General features: G+C 49.3%; 1 pseudogene; it reads left to right on the plus strand.

The window, feature by feature from the left end:
* The window catches only part of LOC123356694, a 125,830-nt pseudogene extending 121,716 nt beyond the window's left edge, over positions 1-4,114 (plus strand).
* Positions 4,115-10,550: the final 6,436 nt, after the last annotated feature.

A 10,550-nucleotide genomic window follows, 5' to 3' on the forward strand; every position in this document is an offset into this window, starting at 1 on the left:
TGCATTATCAACGATCTACAAGCTATGCTGGAAAACGATCCCTCACTCTCACAGAGCTTGGGAGGCAGGCCAGGTCCTCGCTTGCAGACAACCCCCGAACCTGAAGTAAATACTCACCAGCAACTACACACCACACCACAGAAACACCAACCCAGGAACCAGTCCCTGTAGCAAACCTCATTGCCTACTCTGTCCCCAGATCTACTCTAGCGACACCATCAGAGACCCAACCACATCAGCCACACCATCAAGGGCTCATTCACCTGCACGTCTACTAATGTGATAGATGGCATCATGTGCCAGCAGTGCCCCTCTGCCATGTACATTGGCCAAACCGGACAGTCCCTGCGTAAAAGAATAAATGGACACAAATTGGACATCAGGAATGGTAACATACACAAGCCAGTAGGTGAACACTTCAATCTCCCTGGTCATTGTATAACAGATTTCAAAGTCACTATTCTTGAACAAAAAAACTTCAGAAACAGCCTTCGAAGAGAAACAGCAGAACTAAAATTCATTTTCAAATTTAACACCATTAATCTGGACTTGAATAGGAACTGGGAGTGGCTGGCTCATTACAGAAGCAGCTTCGCCTCTCTTGGAATTGACACCTCCTCATCTATTATTGGGAGTGGACTACATCCACCCTGATTGAATTGGCCTTGTCAACACTGGTTCTCCACTTGTGAGGTAACTCCCTCCTCCTCATGTGTCAGTATATAATGCCTGCATCTGTAACTTTCACTCCATGCACGTGAAGAAGTGAGGTTGTTTTACCCACGAAAGCTTATACCCAAATAAATCTGTTAGTCTTTAAGGTGCCACCAGACTCCTTGATGTTTTTGTGGATACAGACTAACACGGCTACCCCATGATACTTGACAATTTTAACATATCGTAACATAATTCTCTAACCAGTTATATCCCACTACGTAATGTACTTGTTGTACTCAAAGTACTATACAGGATCTTTTCAGGGGGATTAAGGCAAAACGCCACATTTATTAGTAATACAGGTATCAGTTAATGCTCTATGATATGCATATGAGATATCTCACAGTCATGCATTCACACACACAAACAAACACACTCCATCTTGCTGTTGTTACCAACTAGTTGCTCCCCTTAACTGCACTGGCCAGGTGAGTTAGATGGGGGAGGGGTGGAGCCGGGCTTCTGCCGATCCGGATCGATGCTCCGATGGTGACAAGACGAGAACCAGGGTCCTTCTGCAAGATACCTCACATTTATAGCAGCTTCCCTCTTATGCAAATCTAGACCAGATTCAAAATCTGGGTCTGTGTCCGTTGGTCTTTGTGCTGCTTTTCTCTGGGTGTTGTCCCAATGCTGCTCACAGAGGGTGTTTTCTAAAGCAGGTGCTGGCTTCTAATCCCCGAGGCCGTCAGTGTGTCTGCTCTTCTTTGTTGGGCCCACTTGACAAGTTGTATTGTCCTTGGCTCTGGCTCCCATTCCCTCGCCAACTGTTGTCGCTGTCTGGAGGTGGGTGTCTTCCAAGCCTCACTCATTCACACCTCATTCAGTCAACAGGGCAATTGGTTACAGAGTGGGGGGGGGGGAAGATCTTATTCTACTTCTAGCCAAAAGGCACATGTTTCTTTTACTTTAACTATACTATTCTTAGGGGCTATAACATTTGATACAAAGTTTCCTACCAATTTTCTATATAGGGATCTAATACAAAGTTGTATGAAAATAGAGAGGCACAATGCCAAGTCACATAAAATACAAAATAACATCATGCAAGATGCAATGTCATAAAGATACTTAAGACAGAAAGATACTTAATACAAAATAACACAATGCAACGTCATAAAGATTTATAGAGATAGTTAATACAGAGATTTCTCTACACCTGGATGCCACCAGTTTTCTTGTTGTTTTTGTGGATACAGACTAACACGGCTACCCCCTGATACTTGACAATTTTAACATATCGTAACATAATTCTCTAACCAATTATATCCCACTACGTAATTTACTCACACCTAGCAACATGAATTTTACAGCAGATAGAAACAATTAGAGAACCAGACTGATTAACAAGGTAAAAGCGGTGACCATGAAGATAAAACAATACAGAAAGGAGGGTTTCACAACCACAACCATTGATAAGGGATTTATTGCCAGAGAGGATGATTTATAATAATAATACTAACTCTTCTGCCACTTGGAGCCAAGGAAGCTGGCCTTGGTATTTTACTGCTTAAAAATGAGCTGGGATTACAACCATGGAATATTCTTTGTGACGAGTATCCCACAAATTCCACTGACCTCCCTTGTTTTCTTTGCCTGGAGTAGGGTTTCCAATTTCCAAACCTGATGTGATCTCGCAGCTGGAACGAGGGGAAGAGCCATGGGTCCCGGACTTCCAGGTCTCTGAGAAAGAAGTGCTCCCGAGAGCTGCCTGCACAGGTGAGGAATTGGTTAAACCAACTCAACAACTGTTTGGGAATGCAGGAAACATTTGGGATGCCCTACAAAGACCCTGTGAGCTCTCCAAGCTTAGGATTGTTCCCTGCAGATGTGGAATCATTATGGCAGATGTCACGCATGGCTTCCCTCCTACCCTGACTGACAACTTGCAGCAGATCCCTCCCCGATCTCGCTTTCCCTTGAGTGTTCTGGTGAGATGTGGACCAAAACTGATCCCTTCCTCTCTCCTCTGGGGAAGGGTTTGGGGAAAATCAGCACCTGATAGGTTTGATCTCTCCCACACATATTGTGGTTTGTTCATCCCTTTTTCCATTCCTCTCTCTCTGAGATTTCCTTTCTTTCCAGCACAGGGAGTGACCTGTGTCTGGATTCTCTCTGTCTCCCATCAGGTGATGCGATGGTGAGTGAGAATGAGAAGGAGAAACCCCAGCAGGAAGATGCTCAGCAAGTAGAACCACATGGAACGTTATCAGGAAGATCCAAAGGGAATGTTTCCAGGAGTTGTGCACTCCGAGAAAAAGCCAAAGCCTGTGAGACGCAGCAGATGCCAGATGAAAACTTCAGTAGCCACTCAGACCTTATAACCTGCGACAGAATCCACTTGGAAGGGAGACGCTACACATGCCATGAGTGCGGGAAGAGCTTTAGTCGGCGTTCAGACCTTATCGAACATCAAAGACTCCACACAGGAGAGATGCCCTACACATGCGCTGAGTGTGGGAAAAGCTTCAGTTGCAGCTCACACCTTATCATGCATCAGAGAACCCACACAGGAGAGAAGCCCTACACATGCTCTGAGTGCGGGAAAAGCTTTAATCGGAGCTCTACCCTGAGCGTACATGGGAGAATCCACACGGGTGAGAAACCTTATGGATGCTCTGAGTGCGGGAAAAGCTTCAGTCGGCGTTCACACCTTATCACACATCAGAGAATCCACACAGGAGAGACGCCCTACACATGCTCTGAGTGCGGGAAAAGCTTTAATCGGAGCTCTACCCTGAGCAAACATCGGAGAATCCACACGGGTGAGAAACCTTATGGATGCGCTGAGTGCGGGAAAAGCTTTAGTCACCGTTCAGACCTTATCTCACATCAGAGACTCCACACAGGAGAGACGCCCTACACATGCGCTGAGTGCGGGAAAAGCTTTAGTCACCGTTCAGACCTTATCTCACATCAGAGACGCCACACCGGAGAGACGCCCTACACGTGCGCTGAGTGCGGGAAAAGCTTTAGTCAGCGTTCAAACCTTATCAGACATCAGAGACTCCACACTGGGGAGAAGCCCTACACGTGCTCTGAGTGCGGGAAAAGCTTTAATCGGAGCTCTACCCTGAGGACACATTGCAGAATCCATACGGGTGAGAAACCTTATGGATGCTCTGAGTGTGGGAAAAGCTTCAATCAGAGCTCAGAGCTTCTCGTACATCGTAGAATCCACACAGGAGAGACGCCCTACACATGCTCTGAGTGCGGGAAAAGCTTCAAAAGGAGCTCACACCTTATTAGACATGGCAAAATCCACTTTGTAGAACTGTTAAAAATGCCTTGATTAGGGCTGGGAAAAGATTTTTAAAAAAATCACATTTGCTAATTCCCACATAGTGATCTGTGCACCATCTTCACTGTGGTCTCTCAGCTCCACCAGATGAGTGGCCTGCTTCTGCCTTTTGCAGCTCACCTTCTTTGGGGTCAGTCCTGTGATCTTTCCTATCAACTCCTTTCCTTTTGAGTCACAGGAGTGTGTGTCCCTCCAGCCAGGAATGTTCATCAGCTCCAGGTGGGGGAGAGGTTTGATTCCCAACAAGCTACACTGAGGCAAAAACTACCTGTGCCTGACATCCTCTAGGGCTGCACATGGCGTTGGCTGCTCAAGTTAGTGATCTTGGGGTAAAAAGACAATTATAGTTGTAGAGCAGATGCCGCCCAGATGCAGGGGTTGGCATTAGCTTTCCCCGTGACCTGACCTAAACAAACCCTGAGCATCACGGTTATACTGTTCCCCCATTTCAAAGCAATTGTTAGTCATCAAGTTCCCCCTTTGGAAACCAATTGTTTCAGTCCCAGTTGCTCTGCTGTTGCTTCAGGTTGTGCTGCAGAGCAGATATTGTTACTACCATTTTCCTCACTTAAAATATACTGAACTATAACGAAGAGCAGGAACAGGGCAGGGCTAGGGGAAAATGTCATGTCACCCTCTGTAACAGCAGAGGAAGATAGGGTAAGTCAGAGGGATTCCCTTATTCCCCATCACCATCCCAATCCCCCCTGTTGTTCAGTTGGTTAGGTCAATATTTTTTCTAAAGGGCTGGGAAGAGGATTCTCTAGTAAATGACTTGGAACTAAGCAAAATGCCCAGGCATTGGGCTCCCAAAGCAGTTGTGGCCCAGGCCCTGCCGGAGGTCGCTCCTTCCTCATCAGCTGTATGTTGCCTATTATTTGGGAAATGCAATCCCTGTCTAGGCAAGGATGGGAAAATGGAAGTGACATTTCCCTTCAGCTCCCCCTTGGGAGATGCTGCAAATGTGTAGAAAATGAAATCCCTGTTGAATGTGATATAGCTGCAGAAAGAGACCTATTTTTAATAGAGACCTGACATTTGGTGTTTTACAGGGATTCTAAGCCGCACCTGAATTTAGTCCCTAATTTAAATTTGTGGCACCAGATTAAAGACATAAAAGATCATAGTTGGGGGAGTTGTACCTCACTATCGCTACTGATCTGTTGTGCGGTTGCTGAAGAATTCTACGCAAGAGAAGTGTCAAATTACTCCAAGTAACGTCAAAGGTGTGACAGGAACTCAGGTAGAAGTTGCAGGTAGTGGTGGTTGATTTTCACCCCAGAGATGGGAGCTGCAGTGACCTGTGGCCCAGGTAAACTATTTTTAGAACCTGCTCCCTAATTAAGTGGCATTGGTCACACTCCTGAAGGACGCCATGATTAAATTGGGCACAACTGTCTTTTACCATTTGGATCCAAAGTTTCATGAAGCACAGAGAGAAACAGCTGATTGCTTCAGAGCCATTCCATGCCCGCGGGTCCCAATCTGGCTACTTTGTTGGACAAGAAGCACTTCAATGCTGGGCAAATGATGGTAGCCAATGAGGGAATGAGGGGATTAGCAAGTGTGAAAATAGAGCACAGGTGGTTTTTCTCATGATGCAGCCTTCCCACGTCGTGCGAGACCCCTTCCACCCACACTTCTGGGAGAAGCCCCAGGGAGAAATGAACTCTCAGAAATGGAAGGCTCCTAGGTTATTGTAGAATGTGTCTTCGCACAAAGCTGACTGGGTGGAAATGGGAATTAAGAGAAAACTGCCTTACGGGCTTATATGTTGTAATTGTTGAATAAGTTGGTACCAGCGACAATGAAATTAAACGTGAAGTTAATTAGTATCATGGAAGAGGCTGATTATGTGATAACCTGAATTATCTTGTAACACTGAAAGTTGTCTTCTAGTTCTCTCCCTGCCCCCTCCTACTATACAGGAAATGGAGGCTAATCCCAGGGCCGCCTGGGGGGGGGGCAAAGGGGGCAATTTGCCCCGGGTTCCGCAGGGGCCCCCAAGAGAACAGCGGAGGCTCCCGCCTCCACCTCTCTCCTGGAGCCCTAACGCATCAAGCACTGTCCTCAGAGAGCTCTGCAGCGTGTCTCCGCCGGGACCCCTGAGCCCCGCCCCGCTCAGAGCCGTGTGGTGAGGAGGCGGGGCTGGGAGCTCCGGGCTGAGCTCAGCTCCCTCTGCTCGGCGGGGAGCTCCCAGCCCCGCCCCCTCACCACGCGTCTCTGAGCAGGGCGGAGCTCAGGCCCTGCTGGAACTGCCAGCCCCGCCCCCTCACCACGCGGCTCACGGCCCGCCGGAGGCACGCTGCAGCTGTTCAGCCGAGGCGCTGAGGCTCGGGGTGAGGTGGGAGCCGTAGGTAAGAGGCTGTGGCCAGGGTGTTTGGCTAAGGGGCAGGGAGTCCTGGGGCCAGCCAGGGCACAGGGAGGGGGCAGAGGTTGGGGGGGCTGGTCAGGGGGCTGGAAATGGGGGGGTGGATTATGGGCGTTCTGGGGGGGGTGGATAGGGGTTGGGGCAGACAGGGAGCAGGGGTGGGGTCCCAGGGTGGTGGTGGGGTGGGGTCTCTGGGGGACGGTGAGGGGACAAGGAGCAGGATGGGTCAGGGATTCTAAGGGGGGTGGGCAGTCGGGGGGCAGGAAGTGGGTGGGGGTCGGGTAGGGGGCAGGGCCAGGCTGTTTGGGAGGCACAGCCTTCCCTACCCTAAAGCTCATTTGGCAGTTTGAGGCTTGCAGACGAGCCAAGCTGTTAGCTTTTCCATTCGGGCTATGTAGCGGGGTGGATCCCTGCTCCGGCCCTGAAGGGGTTAAAGACAGCCCTGGGAAGGGGCTGAGGCTGGAGAAAGCAGCCTTTAGGCTGGGCTGATTGGGGAAGTGGCTGCAGCTGGGGCCACGCCCCAAACTGAGCCACAGGGCCTTATAAGAAGGCCAGGGATGCCAGAAGCCAGACAGTCTCTCTCTGCCTTCAGAGGGAGATGGGCCTGGTTGCAGGGAGCTAGACACAGGGTACCTGAGTGGAGCAGGGCTGGGGACAGGCTGAGGAGCTGGGGTGCTCCAGCCTGGAAAGCCCCAGGCTGCGGCCTAGCAGTGGGCCAACAGGTACTGGGGGTTGCAGAGGGCAGCCCAGGGGTAGGCCAAGGCAGCAGGTCCAAACCCTCCTTGCCTGTGATGAGTAGGCTGATACTGCAGTCTGCCCCAGGGCGTGGGGCTAGACAATGACTGGCAGCAGCCATACACTGAGGCAAGGTGGGGATAGAGGATGGGGGGGTTCCTCAAGGAGGGGAGACCCAGAGAGAAAGGGGTTACTGCCAGGGGGCAGCACCCCCATGTAAAAGGGCACCGGGTCCAGGGAGGGACACAGGGGCCTGAGGACAGGCGGATCACCGGCCTGCAGAGGGCGCTCCAGCGCTGGAACAGAGCTAATTCCCAGAGTCACCAGCAGGAGGTGCCGCAGGGGTGAGTCCAACCCGTCTACAGCTACCATCCCTTTCACTTCTCAAATGCCAAATTATAGTATATATGTAATTTCAGTGCCACAGGGAGATTCATGTCAGGGGAGGGGGTAGTAGCTTCATTTAAACTTAGCCACTGGGGGGAAGGATCACATGAGAAGAGCAATATCCTTCCCAACCCCACCAAGGGAGATGCCCCTCCCCTGCATTCCCTGAGGCTTCAGAGGGGTTAATTCAGTGGTTCTCAAACTTTTGTCCTGGTGACCCTTTCACATAGCAAACCTCTGATGTGACCCCCCCCCTTTATAAATTGAAAACACTTTTTTATATATTTAACACTATTATAAATGCTGGAGGCAAAGCAGGGTTTGAGGTGGAGGCTGACAGCTCACGACTCCCAGTAATAACCTCGTGACCTCCTGAGGGATCCTGACCTCCAGTTTGAGAACCCCTGGATTGAGAACCAACTTGGGGTTGGTCCTGCTTTGAGCAGGAGGTTGGACTAGATGACCTCCTGAGGTCCCTTCCAACCCTGAGATTCTATGATTAATTTAATTTTAGCACCCTGTGTCCATTCACATGCATGTGCTATTTTGAGCATTTCAGTTTTGACAACATAGGCTCATCCCAGATTCTGGAACAAGCTCAAATGCTCAGTTTGTGGAGTATGTACATAAGCTATAGTAAAGAAAAACCCACAGTAACCGTCTCCAGTTTGTGAGGGACCCCATGGAGCCAGTCTCAAGGAAACAGATAAATGCATGCAGATTAAGTCCATTAATGGCTATTAGCCAGGATGGGTAAGGAATGGTGTCCCTAGCCTCTGTTTCTCAGAGAATGGAGATGGATGGCAGGAACGAGATCACTTGACCATTACCTGATAGGTTCACTCCCTCTGGGGCACCTGGCATTGGCCATTGTCAGTAGACAGGATACTGGGCAGGATGGCCTTTGGTTTGACCCAGTATGGCTGTTCTTATGTTCTAACCTAAATGAACCCAAAGTTATGGAGACAGATATGAGTCAAGGAAGCCAGCAGAGTATCAGAAACCTGGAAAAATCTCTGCCTGGATGGGCTCAGGTGTTTGGTTACAAGCTGAGGTGGTTCAAAAGTTTTGGATTTTTTTTTTTAAGCAGAATTTTTTTATTGTTTCTTTAAACAATCAAACACAGCAAGCAGCAGATATTTGGCCACACACTTCTGAAACCTCAAACCATATTCAGGTTTTGGCAGACTAATTTCAGCTTTTCAATTAAAAAAACCACAACAAATTTTGAAGGAAAGCAGACATTGTCCGTGATTTTTTTCTGCTTTTTAAAAATCCCTAGTTTTCGATCCAGAAAAAGTTTTGATGGAAAATATTTGTCCAACCCTTTTAACGAGCTTTATGCCTTTTAGCACTAGCTGATGCTGAGAACCGGTGATACCTTGTAAAGAAGTTTTCTCAAAACTGGGTTTGTGCCGAAATGCAGAAGGTTTATTTTTCCCAGGGGTGCCCGTGGAGGGGAGCAAGTGGGGCAATTTGCCGTGGGCCCCACAAGGGCCCCCAGGAGAATATAGTATTGCAATTTTTTTATAGAAGGGGCCCCCAAAATTTCTTTGCCCCAGGCCCCCTGAATTCTCTGGGCGGCCCTGGCTAATCCTGAAATTAAACCCTCACTCCAAAGGAATTAGAGTGGGGGAATAGGTGAGAGAAATAGCATATGTGAGAATAGAGACCCAGGATAGACTGTAATTATTTCTATTTCAAATGGAATTTATCTTGATGAATTTTAAATCTATTAAGAGGAAAATTACTTGAGACAGGATGTGTAACCTTTTACCCAGTTAGAGGGTAACAACCACAGACTTCTCCAGGTCTCTTGTTTGCAAAGCAAAGATGTCACATCAGGCAGTAGATGTCAAAATCTACAATGGTGATGGATGTGTGATGGGAGCTTTTCTGGGTTGGTTTTTCGGTTTGGTTTGGTTTCTTAATTTAATTTAAATTTTGCAACCAGTTATGTTTACAGATGCCGCGGCCCCTGTTCCGTTTGAGCCCAGCTGTGTAACCCTCAGGCCTGGCTCTGGAATCCTCCCCAAAACTGGCCTTGTGTTTTTCCTTCATGTTTGATGTCTTTGGGGTTCACACATCACCACTACATGCGGTTCAGAGCAACAGATACTTTGAGTGTAACTTGTTTGTCCCTGTGTATAAGAATGCATCCCTGGGGCGGTGTCTTTGTCTGGCCTAGGGGGCAGTGGAGAGTCCCGCCACTGACTGAGCCGGTCCATTGTCTCGGGCACATATTGATAGTATGTCCTGTAGAGTCTGCGGGGAACTATTACCGTGCTTCGTTTGACAATAAACCTGGCCAGGTGCCTTCGTCCCGTATCAGAGTCTGTGGTCATTGGGGGTTCTCTCTGGGTCTGCTGTGCCAGCGATCTGCAGAGCCGGGGCAGCACACATCCAGCTGACTGTTATCAACAGCGAACAAGAGCAGAGCTCCACACCAGTGGCATCTGACAACAGGGTGAAATTTGTCATTATGGTCAGCGATTTTCATTTCCCTTCTCTGGGGGCAGAGATGGGGTTGGAGCTACCGCAGGCTGGGATGTAGAGCTCATGGCCCCAGGGCCGGCTCCAGCTTTTTTACTGCCCCAAGTAGGGAACCGGGAAAAAATAAATAAAGCCGATTGGCAGCACTTCAGCAGCAGCTAAAACGTGCCGCTTCATTCTTCGGCGGTAATTCGGCGGCGGGTCCTTCGGTCCCTCTCTTCCTCTTCGGCGACAGCTCAGAGGGGAAGAGAGAGACTGAGAGACCTGCCACCGAAGACCCGGACCTGCCGCCCCTTTCCATTGGCCGTCCCAAGCAGCTGCTTCCTTCGCTGGTGCCTGGAGCCGGCCCTGCATGTCCCCATCTATCAGTTACTCTAGGAACAGCAAAGAATCCTGTGGCACCTTATAGACTAACAGACGTTTTGCAGCATGAGCTTTCGTGGGTGAATACCCACTTCTTCAGATGCAAGATGCCGGAAGCTGGGGTGGGGCGGGGCGGGGGGTCCCGGTGCGGCCTCCGTAGCGATGGGGGGGGGGGGTGAGTGT

Source organism: Mauremys mutica, chromosome 26, assembly GCF_020497125.1.
Source record: "Mauremys mutica isolate MM-2020 ecotype Southern chromosome 26, ASM2049712v1, whole genome shotgun sequence".
Taxonomy (NCBI): domain Eukaryota; kingdom Metazoa; phylum Chordata; order Testudines; family Geoemydidae; genus Mauremys; species Mauremys mutica.